At 33.9% G+C, this 24,572-nt stretch overlaps 1 long non-coding RNA gene across 1 annotated transcript in view; it reads left to right on the forward strand.

The window, feature by feature from the left end:
* LOC144377256 (uncharacterized) overlaps positions 1 to 24,572 on the forward strand; it is a 74,934-nt gene that overhangs the window by 37,249 nt on the left and 13,113 nt on the right. The window contains exon 5 of the long non-coding RNA XR_013438067.1: positions 17,408 to 17,549. This is a non-coding gene — a long non-coding RNA (uncharacterized LOC144377256). The remainder of the gene's footprint in view (positions 1 to 17,407; positions 17,550 to 24,572) is intronic.

A 24,572-nucleotide genomic window follows, 5' to 3' on the forward strand; every position in this document is an offset into this window, starting at 1 on the left:
TCATTTTGTCCTCAGAACAACCCTAGCAACTCGGAAGATGAAATGTTGTCATGAGGGACATATGTAGAGAAATCAGACAAATTTATTCTTTTCCCTTGTGGATCATCTACATGTGCTCTAGAGAGGCTGGTTACACTCCAATCTCTGGATAATTCCTTAGATGTCCTTGCCTTTTATATATTTTTAAAAGTCTAATTAATTTTAATTATAAAATGATATCATTTTTATCAAGTTCAGTGTCATAATCAGGAGGCTGAGGCAGGAAGATTGCAAGTTTGAGGCCATCCTCAGCAACTCAGTAATACCCAATCTCAAGAAAGAAAGAAAGAACAAAAGAAAGAAAGAAAGAAAGAAAGAAAGAAAGAAAGAAAGAAAGAAAGAAAGAAAGAAAGAAAGAAAGAAAAAAGAGTAAAAGAACTGGGATGTAGCTCAGTGGTAAAGCACCTCTTAGGTTCAATCCCTAAAACAAACTAACTAACTAACTAACTAAATAAATAAATAAATAAATAAATAAATAAAAGATTTGATAAACAAACAATTGTGGAGGCTGATAAGTATCATGGTCTGCTGTTTGCAGGCTGGAGAATAAGGAAAATTGGTGTTATAATTCAGTATGAGGCTGAAGACAATGTGTACTAAAATTATCTATTTTCCAAGTGACACAAGTGATTACCAATGCACAAATACATGTGATTGTTTGCTCCCAAATACTTATGTCATCAGAATGAATGACCCATTAGACAAAGCTTTGCATTGAAACAAAACCAGCCAAAACAACGTAGAACACATTGGAAGGCTAAGATGAGATACTCTCCTGACATCTTCAACAGAATGTGGCAAATACCTTCTAAGATCTTTTTTCTTAACTTTAAAAGATGGTGGGGCAATAAGAAAAAGGGGAAAAAAAGGGCAAAAGCTTTCAGCTAAAAAGCAAAGTTTAATTAAAAGAATGTAATAAAAAACAAAGGAATGCGAAAACTAGAAAGTATAAAATGCAAATGCATTTTCTTGTGCACATAGCTTTCTACTACAGGAGCATATTAAAATTAGTATTCAGATCTATGGGATAGGAATTCTATTATTAAAGCAACTGAAGAGTTTTAATATTATAAATATGTATGACTTTGTGGAACTGTAAGAAATATATTCTGCTCAAAGTTCTACTAATGCTGAATATTTTAATGAAACTTAATGCATTTTTATACAAGTGGTATAAATTATCCACTTTAAAATTAGATAAAAACTATTTGAGAAATAATTATAAGTATGTGTTCATTAGATTCGAGTTGGAGGACTGTAGAATAAGGGCATTGGGTCAAATCCTTCATCTGCCTCCAGGCACTCAATTCCACGATAATGCCTCTAAGCATATTATGGCAATTGAATCTCAATATTTGGAAAATTCTAATTCATTTCCACTCCTCCTTCACAAAACCAAGCCATTCATGGAAAGTACTCATTTTGAAAAAAAAAAATGTAATCCTTTTTCCTTTTATTTGATCTGATCTACCTTCTTCTAGTGTCTGTTCCCCAGATGGAGTGAATCAGTACTTTGACCTTTTGTAGGTGATAACAAATGATGTTGAGATTGTGGTAAGTGCTTAATAAAGTCATGGCTTTGTCTTTGCTTTTAAGTTAATTATAAACAACCCTCCTCCATTCTTATCAGCAAGCTTCTTTTAAGTCCACTAAACATTGTCAATAAAATCTGCATAAATAAATCTACTCAGATTTTGCACTAATACTAGTAGAGAAATGATTACATTTTTATATTACTTATATACATTTAGTTTGATAATTTAACTTTCCTTCTGGATGTCTCCCAAGTTTTTTCTTCCCTCTAATTGTCATCGTTTCTGTTTGCCTTTCCTGATTCTTCTCTGCCAGTTTCTATGGCTATGAAGGATGGGCCATAAAACTGGAAATGATATATGTTCAGCATAGACACAATTATATAATTGTAATCTATTTGTCATTCCTGTAAATATAGGTATTGAGTAACTATTTTAGTCAGGTTTTTCACCACTGTGATCAAAAGACCTGACAAAAACAATTTTAGCCATTGCTCATGGCTTAAGAGGTTTCAGTCCATAGATAGCCAACTCCATTGCTGTTGGTCTAAGGTGAGGTAGAGGATCAGGACAGAAAGGTGTGGAGGAGTAATGCAACTTAATACATGGCACTCAGAAAGCATAGAGAACTCTTCTTGCCAGGGGCCAAAATATAAAGTCCAAAGGAAACACCTAGTGACCCACCTTCTCCAGCTATACTCTACCTGCCTACAGTTACCATCAAATTATTCAATATCAGTGGATTAATCCACCGATTAGGTTGAGGCTCTTATAACCCAATCATTTCACCTCTTTTATGCATCATCTCACATTCGAACTTTTGGGGAATACCTCAAATCTAAACCATAACACTGTCTCTATATGTATCTATATATTCATAGATATCTATTATCTCTCTGCTTTTTAAAACAAATTCATCAGTTTCACACACTATTCGGATTCTGTTGATACTTAAATAATGCAGGTGTTCATTTTTAAAGGAAAAAGAATATAGTTTTGGTACTATCATATTTTGTATAGAAAGCACTGTTTTTGTTTTTAAAAGGAATCATCCTCAAAAGACTGTTGATCACATGAAAGTCTAGGCTGAGTATCTTCTAATTTGTCATACTAATAGTTGTGAAAGTGAGGATGGAAGAAGAGGTGTGCAGGAATGACCTAGAACATTTTAAAACAGCTCAATTTAACCACTCTTCTTCCTGATGATAATATGTTACTTTCCTTTAGGAGTACGTGCCTTTCTGTGTGTATTAGAACGTTAGCATTGTTGGGGACAAGTAAGTGGGGAAGGGAGGGTGATTTGAAAAAAAGCTGCCCAGAAGATTTTGATACAACTCCTCACTTAACTTCTGTCAATTCAAACTAGTCAAGGTATATGTTAGGAAACTCTGTATAATTTTAAGTCCTGTGCTGGCTCCAGTGCAAAGAAAATTATTAGCTACCTTTAAGTGATTGGGAATGAGGATTTAAGGAGAGGAAATGGGGTTCTTGGCACTTTCTGTTCATTCTTAAGCCTCAGCTTTAAGACTTTCTTCCAGGGGCTTGGGTTGTAGCTCAGTGGCAGAGTGCTGACACGTGTGAGGCACTGGGTTTGAGCCTCAGCACCACATATAAATATAAAAATAAAATAAAGGTACTGTGTTCATCTACAACTAAAAGTATTTTTAAAAGACTCTCTGCCAATGAATAGGATCTTTATGAGTTAACAGGGATTAGATTATCCTCCAGAGGTAAGATTTGTTGCATTTAAGTTTGTTTCTGTTTTGAACGACTACTAGTGTGGATGCAACATCTGGTCTTTACAGTATTTTTGGCTTTAATGTAAAAAATAGTTTTCTCATTAGACCATGGAACTTTTTACGATTATTATTATCTTGGCTTTAACGATTCAGGATGGAAAAAATAGAGCTATTTTTAAAAATTGTATGTCTTTTGAAGGCATTTTTTGGCTTTTGCCACCATTTAATAAGTGTTTGTCTCTTTACTTATATCATCCAAATAGTAAGTGTTAATGATAGTAATTGACTAATATTGTATTTATAACATGTCTTATTGTTGGCATTGTGCATTTATTTATATTGGTTCTTTAATGTTTGTAATAACCTTGCTTGGAATGCTTTGTTATTTCCATGTTTTAGCTGAGAAAAATATTCAAAAGGTTAAGAGAGTTTCCTAAAATTATTTCTCTAATACATGACAGAAACTAAAACTGAGATCTTTTAACACAACACCACCAAGGTTTTAGTTAAAATTGAAACACTTTAATTTGGATTTTGTGAATGTACAATAAAGCAGTTTATATACTACGAAATCTTAGAAAATGATAATCACATGTTTTCTGATCATTCTTTGGATACTTCAGGGACATTTTCTGTCTTTTTCCTCTCTTTTCTATAGTTATTGATAAAGTTGGTCCTGGAAATTGTGTATGTTTCAAATGATTTTAACATCATTGCAATAATATTGGTAAAAAAATTTCTTTTTCTAATTCCAGTGAAGATCTTTATGCTCATTTTATTTCCATTTAAATAGCAAGAAATTATTCATTGAAATAATGGAGATATACACAAAAATACTATATAGAAAATGCTTTTGATAACTGCAATGGTTCAACTCTTTTTTATTTCTTTCTCTCTAATACTCCATAAAAGATTTCAAGACCTTTCATATTTAAGTCTTTTGGTTAAGTAAAACCAAACATTATCTTGCCCCTACACTATAAGGATTTGAAAGAAAATCTATGCTGCCCATGAGGGAATTGTAATCTACACTTTCTTCATTTTAGCCATTTAAAAATAATCAGTTTCACACCTGATCAGTGACTATCCAAGAGTGAAGAGAAGTGAGGACAGATCAGGTGATTGGACAATGAGGTGCTAATAGCTTGGAGTTATTTTCATGGCATTTTCTCTGTTGCTAGAAAGATCTTACCCAGGACTCACATCAGCTATATGTTCAAGCCGAAGCCTGTGGCAGGGAACAGAACGCTATACCTGGCCTAAGATAGTATGTGGTTAAGAGTAAAGCCACAAGTTATTCTTGAAATCTGCTGGTTTTGACATGTTTATAAAAACATGGTATATATCTTATTCTATTTGAGATCCTAGTCTTGTGGTTGTACAAGGCATAAAGGTTCAGTGGTAAATTTATGTATATACATAGGGAAGATGTGTCAGATTCATACCACAGACTTAACTGTTCCTGTCCCTCCTCCCTTCCCTTCATTCCCCTTTGTCTAATCCACTGAACTCTTCTCTCTCTGCCCCTTGTTGTGTGATAGCAAACACATATCAGAGAAAACACATGACCTTTGTTTTTTTTGGGGGGGATTGGCTGATTTCACATAGCATGATAGTCTCCAGATCCATTCATTTACTGAAAATATCATAAAGTCATTCTTTTTTATGGCTGAGTAACATTCCATGTACATATATACCACATTTTTTTTTATCCATTCATCTGTTGAAGGGGGCACCTAGGTTGGTTCCATAGCTTAGCTATTGTGAATTGAGTTGCTATAAACATTGATGTGGCTTCATCACTGAAGTGGCTGATTTTAATATACTGAGGAGTGGAATAAGCAGGTCAAATGGTGCTTCCATTCCTAGTTTTTTAAAGGAATCTCCATACTGCTTTCAAGAGTGGTTGCATCAATTTGCAGTCCCACGCAATGTCTGAGAGTACCCTTTTCCCACATCCTTGTCAACATTTATTGTTACTTGTGTACTTGATTGTGGCCATTCTGACTGGAATGAGATGGAATCTCAGTGTAGTTTTAATTTGCATTTCTTGAATTGCTAGAGATGTTGAACATTTTTTTCACATATTTTTTGAGCATTCATATTTTTTTTCTGAGAAGTGCCTCCTTAGTTGCTTTGCCCATTTATTGACTGGATTAATAGTGGTTTGGGGTGTTAACTTTTCTGAATTTTTTTTTAATATCCTGAAGATTAATGCTCTGTTGGAGGTGCAAGTGGCAAAGATTTTCTCTTATTATTCTGTAGTCCCTCTCTTCATACTTTTTTTTTCCTTTGCAGTGAAGAAGCTTTTTAGTTTGTTACAATCCCATTTATCAATTCTTCATTTTACTTCTTATGCTGTAGAAGTCTTGTTGAGGATTCAGTTCCTAAGCCAACATGATGGAGAGGTGGACCTACATTTTCTTCTAGTAGATATAGGGTTTGGGGTGTGATGCCTCGGTCTTTGATCCACTTTGAATTGAATTTATTGCAGGGTGAGAGATGGGTGTTAAAATTCATTCTTCTATATTTAGATTTCCAGTTTTCCTGATACCATTTGTTGAAGAGGCTGTCTTTTCTCCAAAGTATGTTTATGATGCCTTTGTCTATTTACATGGGTTTCTGTGTCTTCTGTTTCATTGGTCTTTATGTCTGTTTTGGTGGCAATACTGTGCTGTCTTGTTACTGTTACTCTGTCGTGTAAAGTCCATAATTGTGATGCCTCCTGCATCACTTTTCTCACTAAGAATTGCTTTCGCTGTTCTGGACCTCTTATTTATCCAAATAAATTTTATGGCTGCTTTTTCTGTTTCTAAGAAGAATGTCATTGAAATTTTAATAGGAAATGCATTAAATCTGGATAGCACTTTGGTAGTGTGTTAATATTAATTCTGCCTATCCAAGAAAGCGGTAGATTTTTCATCTTGTAATATATTCTTTAATTTCTTTCTGTAATGTTCTGTAATTTTCATTGTAGAGATCTTTCACCTCTTTTGTTCAATTGAGTCCCAAGTTGTTTTTTTTTTTTTGAGGCTATTATGAATGGGATAATTTTCTTAATTCTTTTTCAGCTAATTTATCATTTGTGCATAGGAATGCAAAATGATAAATTCATATCCTGCTACTTGGCTTAAATCCACTATGAGTTCTAGAAGTTTTTCTGGTGAATTTTTGGGGGCCTTCTAAGTATAGGATTATGTCATCAGCATATAGGAATATTTGAGCTGTTCTTTTCTTGTTCATATCTTTCATTTTTTTAAAAATTTATATATGAAAGTAGAATGTATTACAATTCTTATTACACATGCAGAGAACAATTTTTCATATCTCTGGTTGTATACAGAGTATATTCACACCAATTCATATCTTCATACCCGTACTTTGGATAATAATAATCATCACATTCCACCATCATTAATAACTCATACTCCCTCCCTTCACTTCCAATCCCTCTGCCTTATCTAGAGTTCATCTATTCCTCCCATGCTCCCACTCCCTATCCCACTATGAATCAGCCTCCTTTTATCAAAGAAAACATTCGGCATTTGTTTTTTGGGGATTGGCTAACTTCACTTAGCGTTATCTTCTCTAACTTCATCTATTTACCTGCAAATGCCATGATTTTATTCTCTTTTATTCCTGAGTAATATTCCATTGTGTATATATGCCACATTTTTTTTATCCATTCATCTATTGAAGGGCATCTAGGTTGGTTCCACAGTTTAGCTATTGTGAATTGTGCTGATATAAACATTGATGTGGCTGTGTCTCTGTAGTATGCTGTTTTTAAGTACTTTAGGTACAGACTGAGGAGAGGGATAACTGGGTCAAATGGTGGATCCATTCCTGATTTTCCAAGAAATCTCCATACTGCTTTCCATATTGGCTGCACAATTTGCAGTCCCACCAGCGGTGTATGGGTGTATGAGTGTACCTTTTTCCCCACATTCTCACCAACACTTATGGTTGTTTGTATGCATAATAGCTGCCATTCTGACTGGAGTGACATGAAATCTTAGAGTGGTTTTGATTTGCATTTCTCTAATTGCTAGAGATGATTAACATTTTTTCATGTCTTTGTTGATTGATCTGAAAAGTGTCTCTTCAGGTCCTTGGCCCATTTATTGATTGGGTTATTTGTTTTTTTGTGTGTGTGTGTTTAGCTTTTGAGTTCTTTTTATACCCTAGAGATTAGCGCTCTATCTGATGTGTAAGGGGTAAAGATTTCCTCCCAAGATGTATGGTCTCTATTCACCTCACAGATTGTTTCTTTTGATGAGAAGAAATTTTTAGTTTGAATCTATCCCATTTATTGATTCTTGATTTTAATTCATGTTGCACAGGAGTCTTTTTAAGGAAGTTGGGACCTAATCCCACATGATGGGAGATTGGGCCTACTTTTTTTTTTTATTAGACACAGGGTCTCAGGTTTAATTCCTAGGTCTTGATCCACTTTGAGTTGAATTTTGTGCATGGTGAGAGATAGGGGTTTAATCTCATTTTGTTGCATATGGATTTCCAGTTTTTGTTGAAGAGGCTATCTTTTCTCAAATGAATATTCTTGGCACCTTTGTCTAATATAAGTTAATTATAGTTTTATGGGTTAGTCTCTGGGTCCTCTGTTCTGTACCATTGGTCTACCAGTCTATTTTAGTGCTAATACCATGCTGTTTTGTTACTATTGCTCTGTTGTATAGTTTAAGGTCTGATATAGTGATGCCAGCTGCTTCACTCTTCCTCCTAAAGATTGCTTTAGCTATTCTGGGTTTCTTATTTTTTCAGGTGAATTTCATGATTGTTTTTTCTATTTCTATGAGGAATGTCATTGGGATTTTGATCAGAATTGCATTAAACCCATATAGTGCTTTTGGAAGTATAGTCATTTTGACAATATTAATTCTGCCTATCCAAGAGCAAGGTAGATCTTTTCATCTTCTAAGGTATTCTTTGACTTCTTTCTTTGGAGTTCTGTAATTTTCATTATATAGATTTATCATCTCATTAGTTAAGTTGATTCCCAAGTATTTTATTTTATTTTATTTTATTTTTTTGAGGCTTTTGAAAATGGGGTAGTTTTCCTTGTTTCCTTTTCTGAGGATCTGTCACTGACTGATACACAGAAATGCCTTAGATTTATGGGTTTTGATTTTATATCCTGATAATTTGCTGAATTCATTTACTAGTTCTAGTAGTTTTCTGGTGGAACTTTTTTGGGTCTTCCAGGTTAGAATAATATCATCAGCAAATAGTGCCAATTTGAGTTCTTATTTTCCCATGTGTATCCCTTTAATTTTTTTCTTCTGTCTAATTACTCTGGCCAGCGTTTCAAGAACTATGTTAAATAGAAGTGGTGAAAGAAGACATCCCTGTCTTGTTTCAGTTTTTAGAGGGAATGCCTTTAATTTTTCTCCATTTAGAATTATGTTGGCCTGGGGCCTTTATGATGTTGAGATATGTTTCTGTTATACCTAGATTTTATAGTGTTTTGAAAATGAAGGGGTGCTGTATTTTGCTAAATGCTTTTTCTGCATCTATTGAGATGGTCATATGATTTTTATCTTTAAGTTTATTGATGTGATATAATTTATATATGAAAGTGGAATGCATCAAAATTCTTATTACACATATAAAGAACAATTTTTCATATCTCTGGTTTTATACACAATATATTTACACCAATTTGTTCAGCTTTGATTGATTTCCATATGTTGAACCAACTTTGCTTCCCTGGGATGAATCCCACTTGATAGTGGTGCATGATCTTTTTGATATGTTTCTGTATTCAATTTTCCAGAATTTTATTGAGAATTTTTGTATATATGTTCATTAGAGATATTGGTCTGAAGTTTTCTTTTTTTTATATGTCTTTGCCTGGTTTTGGAATCAGAGTGATATTAGCCTCATAGAATGAGTTTGGAAGTGCTCCCTCTTTTTCTATTTCCTGAAATAAATTAGAGAGCATTGTTATTAAAAGAGCATTGGTATTAAAACCTTCTTTAAAGGTCTTATAGAAGTCAGCTGTGTATCCATCCAGTTCTGGGCTTTTCTTGGATGGTGGACTTCTTGATAGTGCCTGGGATTTTTTAACTTGAAATTGATTTATTTAAATTATGTATATCATCCTGATTCAATTTGGGCTAATTGTATGACTCTAGAAATTTGTCCGGTGCCTTTGGTATTTTCTATTTTATTGGAGTACAAGTTTTCAAAATAATTTCTAATTATCTTCTGTATTTCTGTAGTGTCTGTTGTGATATTTCCTTTTTCATCACATATGTTAGTGATTTTAGTTTTCTCTCTCCGTCTCTTTGTTAGCATGGTTAAGGGTCTGTCAATTTTATTTATTTTTTCCAAAGAACCAATTTTTAGTTCTTTCAGTTTTTTCAATTGTTGCTTCTGTTTCAATTTCATTGATTTCAGCTCTGATTTTATTATTTTCTGTTTTCTTCTGCTTCTAGTGTTGATTTGTTCTTTTTTTTTTTCTAGGGCTTTGTGGTGTAGTATTAAGTCATTTATTTGTTGACTTTTTCTTCTTTTAAGGAATGAACTGCATGCAATGAACTTTTTTCTTAGAACTACTTTTATAGTGTCCCAGAGATTTTGATATGTTGTGTCTGTGTACTCATTTACCTCTAAAAATTTTTTAATCTCTTCCTTGATGTCTTATGAAACCCATTGTTCATTAAGTAGCATATTATTTAGTCTCCAGGTGTTGGAGTTGATTTTATTTTTTATTTTATCATTGATTTCTAATTTCATTCCATTATGATCTGATAGAATGCAAGGTAATATATCTAGTTTTTAATATTTGCTAAGAATTGCTTTGTGGCATAGCATATGGTCTATTTTAGAGAAGGATCCATGTGCTGCTGAGAAGAAAGTATATTCTCTCATTGAAGGATGTACATTTGGTCTCCTGTGTGCCTCTTGTATTTGGTTTTCCAATTTGTTCTTTATGCTTGGGAAATTTTCTGATATTATCTCATTGAAGAGATTCTGCATTCTTTTGGTTTTAAACTATGTGCCTTCCTCTATCCCAATAACTCTTAGATTTGGTCGTTTGATGCTGTCCCATAATTCTTGGATGTTCTATTCATTGTTTCTAACTCTCTTCACTGTGTGATCAACTTTATTTTCCAGGTTGTATACTTTGTCTTCATTATCCGATGTTCTTTCTTCTAAGTGATCTAGTCTGTTGGTTATGCTTTCTATTGAGCTTTTATTTGATTTATTGTATCCTTCATTTTAAGGTTTTCTGACTTTTTTATTTTTTAGAGTATCTCTCTTGAAGTAATCTTTTGCTACCTGTATTTGCTGACTTATTTCATTGTTGGTGTGTATTTGCTCATTTGGGTCATTCTTTAATTCACAGATCATTTAATTATGAAACTTCTGAACTCCTTCTCTGACATTTCATCAACTTTGCCATACATGGATTCTGTTATAATAGTGTCCTGGTTTGTTTGGGGCACTTTCCTCCCTTGTTTTTTTATGCTGACTATGTGTCTTCCTTTCTTGCAGTGTTGATCTGAGAGACTAGTTTCTTCCCTATAATCTTGTAGTACCGTGTAGATTGTCTGTACCTCACCTTGATATAGTGCTTCCAGACTCTGCTGGTGTTCCTCAATGGATGCTACTGCATCCTGGATCTGAGTCCTGCTTAAGTTGGAGTGAATGGATATGGACCACTGGGCTTGACTTCCTGCTATAACCTGGTGGTCAGTAGAGGCAGTCCTGCAACAAAGGCTAAGCTCTGGCAGTGTCTTCCCCTCTCAGGGAGGGGTGAACCAGGCGTATTGAGAGCCTTGATTCTGTGTGGGCTGGTGTGGGTGGTCTGGGCTGGATCTCCAAATGCCAGTTCATATCTTTTAAAATTTTTTCTTTTGTCTAATTGTTCTGGCTAGAGTTTAGAGGACTATGTTGAATAAGAATGGTAAAAGAGGGCATCTCTCTCTTATTCCAGTTTTTAAATGGAATGCTTTCAGTTTTCCATCATTTAAAAAATATTGGCCTTAGGTTTAATGGATATTTCTTTACAATGTTCAGGTATGTTCCTATTATCCCTATTTTTCTAGTGTTTTGAACATGAAGGGGTGCTGTATTTTGCCAATTACTTTTTCTGTATCTATTGAGATAATCATGTGATTCTTGTCTTTGATGTGATGAATTACATGTATTGATTTTCGTATGTTGAAACAAACTTGTATCCCTGGGATAGAGCCTACTTGATCATGGTGCAGCATCTTTTAAATATGTTTTTGTATGCAATTTGCCAGAATTTTATTGAGAATTTTTGCATCTATTTTCATCAAGCATATTGGTATAGTGTTTTCTTTTCTTGATGTGTCTTTGTCTGGTTTTGGTATCAGGGTGATACTAGATTCATAGATGAGTTTGGAAGGGTTCCCTCCTTTTCTATTTCATGGAATAATTTGAGGAGGATTCAGGTTAGTTCTTCTTTGAAGGTCTGGTACAAGTCAACTGAGAACCCATCCAGACCTCGCATTTTTTTGTTAGTAGGTTTTTGATGGCATCTTCAATTTCATTGCTTGAATTAATGTGTTAAAATTTTCTGTGTCCTCATTTTCAATTTGGGTAAGTCGTATGTCTCTAGGACTTTGTTGGTATAGTCAAGATTTTTAATGTTTTATAGTATAAATTTTCTAAATAGTTTCTGATTATCCTCTGTATTTCCATAGTGTCTGTAGTTTTTTCATCATGAATTTTAGTAATTTGAATTTTTTCCCTCAGTTTGAATTTTTTCTCTCAGTTTGCTTGGCTAAGGATTTATCAATTTTATTTATTTTTAACTTTTTGTTTTATTGATTTTTAATTTTTTGTCTTAATTTCATTGATTTCAGCTCTAATTTTAATTATTTTCTGTCTTCTATTGTTTTACAGGTTTTGGTGCTGATTTGTTTTTCTTTTTCCAGGGCCTTAAGATATAATGGTAGATTATTTATTTGATGACTCTCTATTCTTTTCCTGATACTGAGTATTGAACGCATGGGCAATTAATCGGGTTGCTACATGCCCAGCCTTCTTTTATATTTTATTTGGAGATGGTGACTTTCGATGTTGCTTAGGGCATTGCTAAATTGCCTATTCTGTCTTTGAACTCGTGATCCTCCTGCCTCAGCCTCCCAAACTGCTTTGATTACTGGTGTGTGCCCCCAAGTCTGCTACTTTTTATTATGAATGAGCTCAGTTCTGTGCACTTTTCTCTTAGAATTGCCTTTATAGTGTCCCAGAATTTGATCTGTTGTGTTGCTATTCACATTTACATATATATATATATATATATATATATATATATATATATATATATATATATATATATATATAATCCCTGATGTCTTCTGCTATCCATTGATCATTCAGTGCCATATTATTTAATCTCCAAGTTTTAGAGTAGCTTCTATTATTTATTTTGTTGCCAATTTCTAATATCATTCCATTATGATCTAGTAAAAAGCAAGGTATTCTCTCACTTTTTTGTGTGTATTTGCTAAGAGTTTCTTTGTGGCCTAAGATATGGTCTACTTTAGAGAAGGATCCATGTGCTGCTAAGAACAAAGTGCATTCAGTCATTGTTGGATGAAATATTCTATAAATGTCTGTTAAGTCTAAATTATTGATTATACTTTTTAGCTCTGTAGCTTCTTTTTGTAGTTTTTGTTTGGGTGATTTATCTGTGGTGAGAGACGCATGTTAAAATCACCCAATATTATTGTGTTGTGTCCTATTTTATTCTTCATATTGAAAACATGGGGTTGTTTGATGTACATTGATCCTCCAGGATTTGGGGTATAGTGTTTATGATTGTCAGTTTTTGTTGTTGTTGTATAATTCCCTTAAGCAGTATAAAATGTCCTCCTTTTTTCCTGCTGATTAACTTTGGTTTGAAGTCCAAATGTTCATGAAATCTGAACTTTAATCTTGCTGGGTATATTATTCTTGGTTCACATCTATTTCATCCAAGAGCTTGTTATATATTATTCCAAGATCTCCTAACTTCTAGTGCCCTTATTGAAAAATCAGCTGAAATTCAAATTGGTTTCCCTCTAAATGTGACCCGTTCTTTACCTCTGGCAGTTTTTAAGATTCTTTCCTTATTCTTTATGTTAGAAATTTTCATAATAATGTGCCTTGATGTAGCTCTGTTGTAATTTTGTATATTTGGAGACCTATAAGCCTCTTGTATATATTTTTTCATTTTATTCTTAAAGTTTGAGAATTTTTTAAACATTATTTTGTTGAAAAGATTGTGCGTTTCTCGGTTTATGTCTCTAACCATTCATCTATCCTGATAAATCTTATATCAGGTCTTTTTAGTTATCTGATATTTCTTGAAAGTTCTATTCATGGTCTCCTAACATATTTCTTTCTGGTCAATTTTATTTTCAAGATTATATATTTTTTTCTTCCTTGCCCGAAATGTTTGTCTTCCAAGTAGTCTATTCTGTTGTAAATGCTTTCCATTCAGTTTTTAATTGAGTTTATTGACTGATTTATTTTGGTGATTTTTGTTTGATTTTTTTCAGAATTGATATCTTTTTTTGGAGTGACGTTCACTTTGTATGTTTTCTCTTTGATTTCACTCCTTACCTGTCTTTTACCTCACAGATCAGTTTAACTATGAGCTTTCTAAATTCCTTATCTGACAGTTCTTCCACTAAGGTATTAGTGTTTTCTGTTATTGAGGTATCTTGGTTTGTTTGGGATGGTTTGTTGCCTTGTTTTTTCAAGTGGTTTTTATGTTTTCCCATCTATCATTATGGATAGATGTGGAGTTTCTACCTTTTGGACTTACAGTATCCCTGAGGTTCCAGTACCACACAATTTAGAGAGAGATAATTAATAACAACAACCAATGCAAATAATATGGAGAATTAAACCAAATATTGCCTGGTATAACATATACAATGTTAACTATCACAATAAATAGAAATGATCTGGTTAAGTATTCACAATAGTAAACACAGTAAGTTTGCAAAACAGTTTGAATTTCAAAAGGTGAAGAAGGGGAGAGGGGAATGCAGAAGAGATGTAGGATGTCATAATTTTGACAAGGAGGAGAGAAAATAAAAGTAAAAAATTAAAGGAAAAGTGAAAGAACAATAGACTTTGTATGTTAGTAGAAGAAGAGATAAATAGAATCAAGGGAAACAGCTAAGTGAGAGAAATATATATATATATATACACACACAATTATATAAAACAAAACCAAACATACTAATGAAACAGCCCTCATAACACTGAACCTTGAAAAATTACTGCCTTCAAAAAATGTTAGAAATGAGAAAGAAGAGACAAATTTTTTAAGTGTCCATGTATCATTCACTTCACAATTAAACAACAACAGCAAAAACGTTCATTATGAAAAGTTAAGGAATTCTTTCTGCTGCAGTGACCCAAGATTGTCAATGGGAGTATGTGTTTGCTGTCAGTTCCCAAATGTCTTTCTTTCCATTTCTTCTTGTGGTATGTAGTATGTATGAAAGTATTGGCTGTAGGTTGCCAAATCCTTCCTCTTTTACAGTTGTTTGTCAAGTTGCCATTTGGAGTTATGAAAACCTCAACTAATCTTTTGGCTGAGTTGGGGCAGTGGGCTAGAGTGTGATATTTGTATTCTGAAAGTGGGTTTAGCTCTAGGTAGGCTCCAGGATTTTTGTTGAATGGAGATTGGTATGAAGATTTTAAGTTAGTGCACCTCCAGTTCCCAGCTGGGAGATGGTAACCCAGGGATTTCCCTTGGGTTCCACTAATGCAGCAGAGGAGTCAATCCTTTGCCCCCTTTGTCATCTATGGGCCCCACCTGTCCTGGACTCTGGGTTCAGACTCCAAATTCACTTACTCCCATCTCTACCCTTTCCAATTCCTGTTAGGGTATCTCCCTCCCAGCTGGTCCTGTGAGCCATAGAACACAAGAGGGGGTAGAGTGCCTGGTAAGTTGCCATAATCTATATTACCCTGTGTAAAACCTTCTCTGCATATGATTTTCTCCTTTCCTCTTAGGCACACTATATGACACGTGGTGTGGGTTTTTCACGCCAGTTTTTTGGACCCAGCTTGGGTTTGCCAGGACTCAGCATCCATAGCGGCCAGCACTGCTATGAAACTGCAAGATGTCTTCTTCCTATGTTCTCCATGGGCTGCTGGGATAGACATGATTCTTTCCCCAACAAGAGTATTGTGCAGCACACCTTCTGGTTCAGTCTGGTAGTGTCTTTGATCTCTGATCTTTCTGTACCAAGACACACCACAGTCCTTTTACTAAAAAGCTGCCTACTTTCTTTCTGGGTTTCACACAGTGGAGAAACCTGCAAAGTTATCTCCTCTGTTCTGCCATCTTGACTCAAAGCATAGTCTCTAATCTAAGGAATTTATAAAAATCAAGATTCCTAGGTTTTGCTGCACACCCATTTAATCCAAAGTTCTGTGGTTTGGTTTTAAGAATATGTTCTTAACAAATACCACAGTTGATTTTGACATACACTAAAGTCTATAATCTAGACAAGCCTTCTTAGTAGATATAAGAAAATCAGGAAATTGAGGTCCTGAAAAAAGTTTCTTGCCCAAAGGGGTAAAGTGACAGAATCTGAGGTTGTTCTAAATCTTAGATACATAGGTTCCCAGTTTTATTCACATCAATAAAATTGGTTTCCCTTCTTTGATCCCTTCCAGATTGAGCAGGAGACATTAGTCAAAATTTCAGTGCCAAGCTTCAAAAAGCTGGATTTCATATTTCATTATTCTGAGATCATTATTCATGTTTTCATAGACTTACAGGATTTAATGAAAACCTGTATTCATAAATATCTGAGGCAAAATTTTAAAAAGTTTTTCATGTCACCAATAGAATTTCTGAACTCCTAGATACTTATTATATGTAAGCAATTTATCTGTGCATGTAAAGTATAAAAGACAATGGGATGCAAACCAAATACAGGGAAAAGAGGTAACCTTAACAGGTTGTTTCCTTTTCTCTCTGGTAGTAACTGTGGCCAGTCCTTGTAGAGGAAGCTCTGAAAGAAGGAAGTGAAAACTCCAAAGAATGGGGCTCAATATATTGGTGTGAGAGGTGTTCCAAGGGTTGGCATTTGCAGTGAGATCAAGTGAATTGAGACTGGCATGGGCGGTATGACTGCACTGGAGTTAGAGTGATACTCTAAGTGGAAGGGAATGAGATGTGGAGTCCATTTAAAAAGCTGTTGTCTAAACTACCTGGACTATTCACATGATAGTTTCTGTCAATATAGCCTTCCATAAAATATTAGCTCCTCTAAACCTGAAGTCCATGTGCAAAACATCACTTAATCAACTGTAGACATATCTTATTGGCTTGAGAGAATGGCACTACTCACAAGTAGAAAGACAATAAAAATGACAATAAATATACTGGTGATTTAGTGTCACCAAAATCAACTCTGGTAGTTGCTTGTGTGACTGAACTCAAGTTTGCCTATAATCATCAAGCAAACTCAAATTTGCCTGTAAGCATCAGGTGGCAAGCTGACATTCTTCCATTTGACTTTATGACTTGATATCTGCATTCATTTAATGAATATATGCATGCTAGATTTACTACATTGATAAAAAATATTTTTAAAGAAAGATCCTTGTGTGTGGATAACAAAACTTTTGTGAAAATCTGGAGTGTTGTTGATGTTATAAAAAGTCTTCAATTAAGAGGCAGATTGGGACAACTCTAGGTTGCAACATCAAGAGAGCAAATGCATGTGAACTCTTTTCAAAGACTTTTCTTTATATATTAATGTCTCATTCAAACAACTTGAGATGATATATTAATAAGTATCAAAGACTAAACAAATGCAGCCTTCAAGGAACTGTAGGTGCGTGGCCTCACTTGATGAAGATTTGGATGGAAAATACATGAAAAATTACATGAGAAAAAAAATAGTGTTAAAAGTTCTGGTGAACTTTATCTTGCCATTTTCCATTTCTTTCTTAAACTATAGCTAAAACTTTTTATATAGAATTTTACACACTAATCCTAATACTGAGGTTTTGTCTGAATTTATCTTTATAATTGCCTTGGCTCTTAAGAATCTTAGGACCTATTGCTCATTTCAGGACACATTATTTAAGAAGAACAAGAAACAGGATGCCAGAATGAAATTCTTCTGATCCTCTCTTAAGAACAGGAACCAAGTGAAACAGGATGCCAGAATGAAATTCTTCTGATCCTCTCTTAAGAACAGGAACCAACCCTCAGGTACTAAGATTCAAAAACCATGGTGAAAATTTTTTCTTTCATCTTTCCATTCTTGGAATATGGCCAGGACCAGAAGCAGCAGTGTTGAAATGGTGTGAAAAGTATGTTTCTTCTGTATTGCTAGCTGATTGAAAGCAGAAAGTGTATGGACGTTTATGAAATTCTCTCCAGTTGAAACTGGTACAATTTTATGGATCTGAGAGACTGAACTAATCTGATAATCAGAACTTAAGTATCCCCACCTAGAATTATTATATAATAAATTATTTACATGATATGCTTTATTTTGCACTGGATTATGTCCTTTAATTGTATTGGATGCATCTTTGGAATGTAGAATTATAATACTGTTAAAATTCCCCACTCTGTTTAATTTCCCACTGACCTACATCATGTTTCTTTGATCATCTTACAGAAGATTCCTCTAATATTATCACTGTGCACTATTTTTTACAGCCAATGTATTAACTGTAATACATACTAAAAGAGAAAAATAGGGCCAAAGAATTAGACAACTCGTAGGTCCAAATAATGTTTGGAACATTTATTAGCTAAAAGTATTTGCTTTATTGTAAACCAGTATCCATTGGTTGAAAGTGTTTGCCATTATCTGCAAACACTGGCTCTTTTTGACTGACTACATATAATAGTGATCAAGTTAGATGATAATTTTTGATGAACTTGAAATTTAAATCTGCTAATCTCTCTATTAGGATTTGCTGCATTCAATTTTATATGGTTATATTAGTTATATATTACTATGTAATACATTTCCTCCAAGTTTTATACCATATATACTTTTATAGCTGAACGATTATTTATTATCTCAAGAGTTTTTCTAAGTTTTAAGAACTCAGGACTAGCAAATATAGGTGGTTTTGGCATAGGGTCCCTCATGAGTTTACAGTCTAGCTGTTGGTATGGACTAGAGTCATCTCAAACTTTGCCTAAGGCTTGATGATCTGATTCTAAGTTCACTTACAGTGTTGGCCTTTCTGTAGTGCTAATCACATCATGGCCTATGGCTTCCCTCAAAGAGAAAGATGAAGGTAGAGGTGAGGAGAGCAAGAAAATGAGAAAATACCATACTGTCATTTATTACTTAGTATCTGAGTCATGCACTGTCATCTTTACCTTCTATTCATTGGAAGGAAATCATTTAGTTCAGTCTTCATTAAACTAGAGCTGGCAGGGTTCATTGGAGGCCATCAGAGTGGTTGCCTACCACTGCATTCTCTCTGGCCCCAATGACTCACATCCTTCCCATATAAAAAATATAGTCATTTCTTTCCCAAATTCAGTCATATCTCAAGTCATTGTGTTACAGCATCACCTCAATGTCTTTTACCTTGTTATTTAAATCAGGTTTGAGAGTGAATAGGCTTCCTCTGTAAACTGAAGAAACAATTTCCCTATATGTGCATGATGAAGAATGCATAAAGTATCTCTTATAGGTTATTCACAAAGGAGTAGGAAGGAACAAGTATCACAGAGCAGTCTTTGAACCCTATCAGTTTTCTCCTACTCATTACTTTACTCAATCTATATACAATGTCTGTTTTTCTTAATTCTTGACTATTGACTCAACTTGCACCCACCCAAGTTTTCCTTTATTATTATTTTTTCTTTTCCCCATGAAGGTAGTATGCATCTTTAGCTAAATAGCTTCTCAACTTGCTTTCTGCCAATAGAAATTTGGAAGTCATTTAGCCTCTTTACATTTCTTACTATCTCTTTCAATCCAAACTAGTAGAATTTTTGTTGATGCAATTCTTTAAAAAAGTTTATCATTCTTCTGTAAATTTATTTGACAGAAACCATATCGAGAGATCTCTTAGAGATAAGCACCTGTAATTCTTGGGCTTCTGCTGAGGGACAATGCCTTTAAACTTTTTAGGAAGTTAATCAGTTGAAAAGACCTGTTAGTTATTACCTTAAAATGTGCTAACTAAATGGAATTGCAGCACCATCTTTGATCTTTCTGAGGTTTAACAAAAGATGATATGTCATAACCTCAGTGTAATTTTAAATCACAATTTCCAAAGATTTCCTGGATTTTACCTTTACACAGCAGACATTTCTTAATTTAAGCATTGTTTGCTATATGGAGAGGCTGAGAATATTCAAAACCAGTTAGTGCTGGCTCTTTTCTGCTTAATAGTCTTTCCTTTAGCTGATGTCTTGCCTCTTATGTTTGACTCTGAGAAACATAGATGCTACCTTTGACATACCCTGGTTGGAAATCCTTATCTAAACGAGTCTATCCCCAGTTTAGAGAACAGTTGCATCAAGGCATTTTAAGCTTTGAGTAAATCTCTCTTCACAATTCTTCTATCTTCTTACTGTTTCTTGTTTCCAAAACCACTTCTGTATATTTATATTTTTTTCTATCACCATTAGGTATCAAAAGCTGCATTAATTATCTGTCTCTGTAAAATAAAGTATCCTAGTATTTGGCTTCTTAGAAAACCACAAGAATTTATTACTCAGTGCAGGTGATAGGGATCAGAAATCCAGGGATGGCTTAGTTGGATGGTGTTGCTTTATGATCTCTAAACAAGTTGTATTCAAGGTATTGGATGGGGCTGTGTTAACCTGAAATTTTTTTCTGGTATTGAAGAATCTGATTTCAAACTTACTCAAATGGTTAATGACTAAAGGTCTCAGCTCCTTGCTAGGTGGACCTCTCCACGGGCCCTTTATGTAACATGATAGCTGGTATCTTTTGGAATATATGATCAAAGAATAACAGAGAATTACACCAGAGTGACCTAGTCTCTGATCATGTCTGCCTTTTTTTTTCTGTTTGTTATAAGCAAATAAATAGGTTCAGCTGAGAGTCAACAGGAGATACACAAGGAAATGAATATCAAGAGGCAAGAATCACTGAGGTCTAGGAGGCTGACTTTCTCAATTCTAATTAAAAAATCAAATATTTTTGTGAAAAATGATTTATCATTACACTGATTTTTAACATTTTGACTTTCTATAGCATTAGGAAACCTTAGCAAAAAAATATAATTAGTAATTGGTACAATGGTGTGACATCATTTTTAGACCTATATTTGACATAATAGCATAGCAATATCTTATATTTGATAGAATTACAAAATTTCCAAAATCTTTATATCCAATATGTCATTTGGTCCTTGTATTATTACTACGAAATGGATGAGATAAATAAAAATCAGTTCAGTTCCTATACTTTTAGTTAAGGAAATTTCCCAGGAACTTAAATATTTTTTGCAGTAATGTGAAAATAGAATCTAAATCTTAAGATATGAATTTTCCAAGTATTGTCAACTTAGAAATAAGCCTGTATGCATTCCCACTGTTACAGTACCACTCTTTACCCACCATTGGTAATCTGACAAGCAATCTGACAATTAAATAAAGTTGTCAAGATTTTAACAATGCTACTTTTTTGTGTTTTAAAATAATGATTTTATATATATATATATATATATATACATATATATACACACATATATAATATATAATATCCTTTTTACATATTACATAGAATATATAGCATAACATTCTTCATTTCTACTGAAAGTGTTATCCTTATGCTATTTTATTAGCTAAAATGTTGAATTAAAACATCTTAAGTCTAAAGAAATTTTCTTGAACTTTTTTCTTTAATATTTTTTAACATTTATTCCCCACTGTTTGAATATTTCACTTGCTAATATTTGGAGTGATCCTCAGCTATGAAGCATTTCTTCACCAAATACTAAAATAATTTACTGTTTCTAAGCATCTAGCATCTAGTTACCACCAGACTTTCTAGATATAAATCTAAAATAAACTGTGGGGGATTCAAGAATATTTCTGTTTTAACATTACTTTCATTTACTGACACATTTTGATACAGATATTTTAAATAGATAAATCAGTTTAAATAGATAAATAGTTTAAATACATAAAATTCACATAATTTAAATAGATAAATAGTTTAAATAGATGAATCAGAGAGATATTTGAAGTATAGTTTGATAGCATATACAATGAAAATCACATGTGGCTTTCAGACTATATTTTTTATACAGTAATTCATAATAACTAGTCATTACTAATATATGACTAGTGTCACATATCTCATAGGGAAAAGATTCAAAATCAGTTCAGTGCATAAAAACTAATATCAGAATAATTAAAACTTGTCCCTGAAAACTCCTAGGGAACCAATAAAAGGGATTAAATATACCATATGCAATTTTTATGTCCAGCAAAGTTGATTTTTCTTTGTATGATGAGAGATAAATGGTTCTAACTTGTGTGTGTGTGTGTGTGTGTGTGCATGCACACAAAATTGATCACATAAATCACATTTAGTCTGATGATAGTCTCACACTAAGAATGAGGAGGTGGATGTTGGTAGCAAACGGATCATAGGTGAAAGGGGATAGCAAACTCACCTGTGTTTACTCTGGGGCCTACACAGCAAACAGAAGTCTATAGCACTGTCTTAGTTTATTTTCTGTTGCTAATACTGCACCACAGGTTGGGTAAGTTATAAAGTAAAGAAGTTTATTTTAGTTCAGAGTTCTGTCCATGCTTGAGGGGTTCATACCTGGTGATGGGCTTCTTGCTGGCAGAGACTGGAGGAAGCACAGGAAATTACATAAGAAGAGACAAGGAGAAATTGGGGGCAGTCCAGGAGACCTAGCAGTCTTTTATAGCAGATCCACTCTCAAGTTGATCTATTAATTTATTAATCACATGAATAGGTCAACACGTTAATGAAAATAGAGCCCTAGTCAACTTTTTAAGGCCCCACCTGATTCCTCACCTCTTAATACTTCATAATGGGGATCAATTATCATGATTTTCAAGGGGAAAAACATATATAAAGCATGGTAAGCACAATTATGTTTTTAAGTTTTGCTTTTCTGATTTTGTTGGGATCATAGTTGTAGTGGCATAAGTTCAAGTGATTTAAATGCTTTGTATCATTAGCTATGGAATGGATAGAAATTTTGGGATTTTCAATTTAGTGCAAAAATGTTTTCTTAATTTGTGTCTAAGGCCATGTACACATGGCAAGCCTGTGAATATTACTTGTCCTGGTGTTGCTATAGTACAAAGCTTTAGGACTACAGATACTATAAGAAGTTATCAATAACTCAGATATTGTGGTCCTTGGGAAATGAGAGTTTCTTAATGTGGTGCATTTTTTGGACCAAATAATAATAATAATAAAAGTATTGATTCTGGAGTGATGCAGAGTCAGTCTGAATTTGGTAAACTCCGTAGTATTTTTTTTCCTGAGGCCACTCTGTGACAGATAGATGTGTGTATGTGTATGTGTGTGTGTATGTGTCAAAAATAGAATAACTAGAAATGATTAAAACACTGTAAATACACATAGCTCATCTGAATTTCATACAAATCTTAAAATTTTCAGTTTTAAGTTATATAGTATGATTTCCTTATAAAATTTTTGCAAATAATATTATTTTTATAGGTACCATTTTCTTTTTTCACTTCTTTCTTTCCCTCCTTTCCTTCCTTCCTTCCTTCCTTCCTTTCTTCCTTCTTTCTTTCCTTCCTTCCTTCCTTCCTTTCTTTCTTTCTCTCCCTCCCTCCCTCCCTCCCTCCCTTTCTCTCTCTCTCTCTCTCTCTTTCTTTCCTTCCTTCTTTCCTTCCTTCCTTCCTTTCTTTCCCTCCCTCTCTCCCTCCCTCCCTCCCTCTCTCTCTCCCTCCCTCCCTCCCTCCCTCCCTCCCTCCCTCTCTCTCTCTCTCTCTCTCTCTTTCTTTCTTTCTTTCTTTCTTTCTTTCTTTCTTTCTTTCTTTCTTTCCTTCTTTCTTTGGCACTGGGGAATGAATTCAGGGGCACTTGACCACTGAGCAATATCCCTAGCCCTGTTTTGTATTTTATTTAGAGACACAGGGTCTCACTGAGTTGCTTAGGTCCTCACTTTTGCTGAGGCTGGCTTTGGACTTGTGATCCTCCTGCCTCAGCCTTCTGAGCTCTGGGATTACAGGCATGTGCCACTGCACCTGGCTACAGGTACCATTTTCTTGCATTGACTTTTTATTTTTACTTTGTTTTCCTCTGAATAAAAGTTGATGTTGCTGAATGTTTCACATTCCCCAAAGTAATAAGGAAAATACAAGTTGTTTGTACATTTTCTTGTATTTGTAAAGGGCAATTTTTTTTAAGTAAGTGTTAAAATTCCCAACTAAACTAAGATATCTTAGCTTCGCTATTACAGTATTTCCCTGAAATTTTGATGACTAGAATATATTATGAATTACAAAATGAATAGAGTTTGGAAATGTATAAAGATTTTTTTTTTGTACTCAGAATATTCTTCCATTCTTTTCCTCTTTTTTTCCAGAAGTATTTTTTAGTGTTATTATTCTCCAGTGAAAAATATTGCTCTTTCAAAATTTGATTATCTTTTTTTTTCTAAGTTTAGACTTATGGAAAAATTAAACACATAAGTACAGAGTCTCCATATGCTTCCACACATTGAACAGTTTTTTTTAAAATTTATTTTATTCTAATTTGTTATATATGACAGCAGAATGTATTACAATTCATATTACACATATAAAGCACAATTTTTCATATCTTTGGTTGTATACAAAGTATATTCACACCAATTCGTGTCTTCATACATGTACTTTGGATAATGATGTCCCTCACATTGCACCATCATTGCTAACCCTCTGCCCCCTCCCTTACCTTCCCACCCCTCTGCCCTATCTAGACTTTGTCTAATCCTCTCATGCTCCCTCTCTCAACTCCTCTATGAATTAGCCTCCTTATATCAGAGAAAACAGTAAGCATTTGGTTTCTTAGGATTGGCTAACTTCACTTAGCATTATATTATCCAACTCCATTGATTTACCATAATATTTCATTGTTTTTATATACCACATTTTCTTTATCCATTCATCTACTGAAGAGCATCTAGTTTGATTCCACAGTTTAGCTACTGTGAATTGTGCTGCTATAAGCATCGATGTGGCTGTTTCTCTGTAGTATGCTGTTTTTAAGTCCTTTGGATA

This window comes from Ictidomys tridecemlineatus, chromosome 4 (assembly GCF_052094955.1).
Source record: "Ictidomys tridecemlineatus isolate mIctTri1 chromosome 4, mIctTri1.hap1, whole genome shotgun sequence".
Taxonomy (NCBI): Eukaryota; Metazoa; Chordata; class Mammalia; order Rodentia; family Sciuridae; genus Ictidomys; species Ictidomys tridecemlineatus.